Source organism: Rutidosis leptorrhynchoides, chromosome 4 (assembly GCF_046630445.1).
Source record: "Rutidosis leptorrhynchoides isolate AG116_Rl617_1_P2 chromosome 4, CSIRO_AGI_Rlap_v1, whole genome shotgun sequence".
In the NCBI taxonomy this organism is placed as follows: domain Eukaryota; kingdom Viridiplantae; phylum Streptophyta; class Magnoliopsida; order Asterales; family Asteraceae; genus Rutidosis; species Rutidosis leptorrhynchoides.
This window is the reverse complement of record NC_092336.1, coordinates 560,790,338-560,796,230: the sequence shown is the minus strand read 5'-3', so window position 1 is coordinate 560,796,230 and position 5,893 is coordinate 560,790,338.

Genomic DNA, 5,893 nt, shown 5'->3' with positions numbered 1-5,893 from the left:
ATATATATATATATATATATATATATATATATATATATATATATATATTACTTTTATTAGTAACTTATTTTATTATTTTAAGTTTTCAATTCAATTTAAATGATTAATTAATATTATGCTAATTTAAATTAATATACACTTATAATTATATTTATTTCATTACCACAAGTCTATTAAGAGCTTGATTTAAAGTTCCGATCCAACTAGAAATTATATGTTAACAACGAACTAAACCATATGTTATTCACTTTAATTTAATTATCTTTAATATAAGCGTTAAAAAAACTATTTAAGTATGATTTAATATCTTATATTATTTTATAAAAATTAATTTTAATAATTAAATAATATAATATTTTAAATTATATTTTGAATTAATATATATATTTATTTATATCTTTAAAATGTATATATATCTACTTATTATTAGTTATTCATGAATCGTCGGGCACAGTCTAATGGTAATTGATTACATAAACCCAGATTCAAAATTTTCGAGACTCAACATTACAGATTTTGCTTATCGTGTCGAAAACATATAAAGATTAAAGTTTAAATTTGATCGAAAATTTTCGGGTCATTACATGTATGAATATATCTTAATATGATATATATACATTAAAATGTCGTTACAACGATAATCGTTACATATATGTCTCGTTTCGAAATTCTTAAGTTAGTAGTCTTGTTTTACATATGTAGTTCATTGTTAACATACTTAATGATATATATAATTATCATTTTATTATATTAAATATAGTGTAACAATATCTTAATATGATACATATGTATTTAATAAGACGTTGTTATAACGATAATCGTTATATATATCGTTTCGAGTTTCTTAACTTAGGGTGCATTTGATAAAACTGAATGATTTAGTGCTGAATGGTTCAGTATCTGAATGATTCAAAGACTCTGAATAAAGTTGGTTCTGAATGAAAATAAGCTGTTTGATAATCATTTAGAATGAACGATATAAACTGAGTAAAATTACCTTATTAAAGTGTAACATGAATAAAATTTTCAATATACTTGTTAGTTAAGTGTTGATGTTATGCGAGGTGTATATAAAATAGCTATTAAATTTTACAAGGAAATACTATTAAATACGATACAATTTTACACAAGATATTTATTTATTTAGAGAATAGATATACTTAAACTTTGCTGCAACACTTATAGGCAGTGTACCTAATCGTACAGTAGTGTAGTTTTTAGTAAGTCCGGTTCGTTCCACAGGGAAAATCTTTTAATCAAAGCTTAACGCTATATTAGTTTAATTTTATAAAAATACAAATATATATATAAGTAATATTATTATTATAAAGGGGGGTTTTTACCGTTTAATGACCGGTTTGTCGATTTTAAAACTTTAGTCGCAGTTAAAACAAAATGTAAAATATTAAATAAATAAAAGACTTAATTTAAAGCATAAGTAAATAACGATAATGAAATTGCGAATAATAAAAGTGCGATAAAATAAACTTGCGATAATTAAAAAGTACGATAATTAAAAGTGCAATTAAATATAATAACAATAAAATAAAATGCGATAATTAGAAGTGCAATTAAATATAAAATAAAGGAAATTAAATATGAAATAAAAGAATTATGCTTATTTAAACTTCCGTAATCATGATGTTTGACGTGTTGATTTTAGTTTTATGCCCATGGGTTAATTGTCCTTTGTCCTGGATTATTTAATATGTCCGTCTAGTTTTTGTCCATAACAGTCCATCAGTCATAAATATAAAGTGCGAGTGTCCTCGTCAAATTATTCTTATACCCGAAGTCAAATATTCCAACTAATTGGGGACTTAAACTGTAACAAGATTTTAATACTTTGTTTAATAATTACACCAAGATGTCGACTGAGTGTAGCCCAAGGTTTTAATACTTTGTTATCAATTATGCCAAGTGTCCTTGTACATAATTTCACCCCTGTTTTAATAATTCTAGTGACTATTAATCCATTCCCGTGTCCGGTTAAATGAACGATTATTCATACATATAAATACCCCACCCATCGTGTCCGATCGAGTGTATATGGTTATTTATAGGGACGTCCAATTGTAAATCTTTATATTAAAATTAACAAACTATCATTTAGTTAAACAAATATAAAGCTCATTAATAATCCATAGTCTAATTTCCACAAGTGTCGTTCTTTTGTCCAAACCCCAATTATGGTACAAATCCCAATTACTCAATTTTAGTAATTAGCCTAACATCATGATTACTTCGGATTAAATAAGCATAATAATAACTTAGCTACGAGACATTAAATTAAAAAGGTTGAACATAACTTACAATGATTAAAAATAGCGTAGCGTTACACGGACAGAATTTCGACTTACACCCTTACAACATTCGCTAACATACCCTTATTATTAGGATTAAAATTAAAATTAAAATTAAAATATAAATTATATAAATATTACGTATAGATAGATGGATGGATATATATTGATATTAAAATTCGTCGAACTGCGTTGGCTTTTATAGGCATTTTCATTTTTTGGGGCTCCGCGAGTCGCGGTTCTTTTAGCCTTCGAACTCCGCAAGTCGCGGAGTTCGTTTTTACAGCTCATTCAGCCTTGGCTCTTTGTTTGCCGACGATTTTAAATAATAATATAATATATATATAATTTTTAAGAATTATTTATATATTATATTATATTCATGTGCATAGTTGACTTGTAATTTTTAGTCCGTTGCGTCGAGCGTTGAGAGTTGACTCTGGTCCTGGTTTCGGATTTTCGAAAGTCCTTGCGTACAATTTAATATCTTGTACTTTGCGTTTTGAATCTTGTACTCTTGTAATTTTGAGATGTTTCTCATCAATAATTGGAACCTCTTTGATTGTATTTTGTACTTTTGAGCTTTTTGGTCGTTTGCGTCTTCAATTCATCGAATCTGTCTTTTGTCTTCACCTTTTATTATTTAAACGAATATCACTTGTAAATAGAACAATTGCAATTAAAAGCTTGTCTTTCTTGAGGAATAATGCTATGAAATATATGTTCGTTTTTAGCATTAACAAATATTCCCACACTAGAGCGTTGCTTGTCCTCAAGCAATATAGTCTTGAAATACTAGAATCACTTCTTTATTCTTCACACTTTGTACATCAGTTATTTCTTTACGGCGGTATAAACAATGGTAGTAACGTTGTGGTTTACAGTCCCATATGACTATAAAAATTTAGATCCTTTAAGGAAATTGGATCTTTATGAAAACATTTGATCTTTTGAAAATTAAATCTAGCTTTTACCCTAGATAAGTTTTCCGGAATAACCCTTCACCGGTGTTTGCAAGTTCTTTTTGTGGGTTTGGTGGGTTTCAGATTTGAAAATTTTAGCTCAAAACTTGCGGTTTTGTGTCACCCACTTGCTAACCTTGTATTAGGATAGCAACACGTCCAGTTTACTTGCTCCGTATATTACCTTTTGATAAACTACCGTCCGGTTGTAAAGGAAAGCGTTGAACAAGCAACTGTTAAGGCAATGTCCTCTGACATGCTTTTAATTATGGTCTTTTAACGTGTCGGACGCAATTACTATCCTTTGTAGGAGCAATAGTAAAGCCCACCCTTATAATTTTTTCGGTCTGGCACAAGGTCCTGTCTTTGACCATGCTATGCAACCACCGTTCTTACAGTTGACACCCGATTTGGTTCAGGCGACCTAATGAATTCCAGGTGAATTCCTAGGATTTTACGTTCAATGGTAATGAACGCATTGAAAATGGGTTTTCAGAAAACAAATCGGTTTATAATTTGATCAAAATATTTTCTCGTTCAAGCTCGAGTTTAGATATCATCGAATTCCATGAGTTTGTAATTCTCAATCTTTAAGGTCAATCTCTAGGATTGAGTAATATCAGTCTTAAAAGCTGATTTTTGATCTTTAAGGAGATTATCCTTTCTGGGGATCTGATTCATTAGTCTTATCAAGCTAATTTTCACGGTGCCCCCCCATTATACGAGATAAATCCTTCTCATGGTTAGGATAAATCTGACCACTTGGCGACCCTGTTTAATACTGAGGTTCGTGGATTTCCTGCTGATTTTAGTGATGACTTTTCTAGATTTTTCGTCAACCTACAGCTGGTCTGGACGACAACTTCTTGACCTAAATCAAGAAGCGCGTTTCTTTTTCGGAAGACTTTACTTCCTTTTAATGATGGAATTGATTCATCGTGTAGATCCATCTTTCTTACAGTAAATCAGGTAAAACTTTTTAGTTTAGTCCAAAGCAAAAGTATTTTCAGTTATTTGTACAAAAATATGTGACATATGTTTTGAATAACTTGGAGAATTTTCCCACACTTGGCTTTTATTTTCCTTTTTATTGTCCTCTATTCCATTTTAAATGAATTTTAATATTTTGGTTTGTTTCTCAATTTATGTCCTTTCTGAGGTAACAATAATTTCGGTGTTAACACCTAGTTTTATCGTTCATAAATATGTATAAACATGATTTTGAGTTCATTTAGTTGAAATTTTTTAAAAATTTTACTAGAATTGAGTAGTCAGTATATAAGACTAGGGCTGTTCTTTATTATTAGAGAGCACTAGATTCTAATACAACTACTACTTTACTAGTATTTCTAATGGTAACCAAGTGTATAAAGTAAAAATTTTAAAATCCGAAAGAATTTAACCCCTTCCCACACTTAAGATCTTGCAATGCCCTCATTTGCAAGAAATCAGTAACAATTTGAATTATTGAGGGTGATTTGTGTGAAAATGATTAAATTTTACCAAAGTTTCCAAACATATTTGTGTTTGCTTGCTGAATGATAAATGGTGCATATCATTTGTTCATTCCGTCTTGTTGTTATTTCACATATATTTTGCATCTTGTCGTCAAAATTAGTTGCTTTTGCTGAACTTAATGCCAGTCTTTGAAAATGCGTTGTTTTACCCTGTTGTGTACATAAGATAAACTGCAAACATATATACATATTTTTGAAGTTTGGTATATTACCCCACATTCAAAAATTATTAAAATATAATAATAAAATTTAGAAAATTATAAAACTATTACAAATCCAACATAAGTATTAAATGTATCAACATTACAAATAATAAAATAAAAAAAAAACTAAGTAGACTAGGGATGATACTGATACCAGAAGGGGTTCCATGCATAACCATATGTGCTATAAAATGCTTCTCCTGGGTTATACGTAGGATACGGTGGTTGCATCTCTATAGACCAGGGAGGGAATATGGGCGTTGGGGTAGGAATATAGTTTCTACCTATATGTTGGCAATAAGCTATGATTTGGTTTTGATGAACTTGCCAATCTTCAAATGCTCTATGTCTAGCATTTTCATACTCTTGTGAAGCTATAAACCTTTGCATTTCTGCCATTTCATTTCCCCCTCCTACATTACCTTGCTGTTGGTTTCTTTCAACCTGTGGATATCTACCATTATATCGTACTGCGACGTTATTTCGCCTCTTCAAAACTTTAGCACCATGGTATAGATTTAAACCTATTGTATCTTGGGGTTCTGGTTCTTCGATTAATAATCCCCCCCGACTTATATCCACATTGAGATATTCAGCAATCAAAGTAATAAATATACCACCTCCTATTATGCTATGTGGTCTCATCCCCCTAACCATAGCTGATAAATAATAACCCACACAATATGGTATACTTACAGCGCTTTGTGGGTCTCGAATACACATGTGGTAAAATAAATCCTGTTCATTTACCTTTTCCTTATTCTTACCTCTTTGTGTAATCGAATTAGCTAAAAACCTATGAATTACTCTTAATTCAGCTCTATCTATATCCAAATAAGAGTAATTTCCCCCTTTAAATCGGTGATGGCTAGTCATTTGACTCCATACACCATGCGTATCAAAATTTT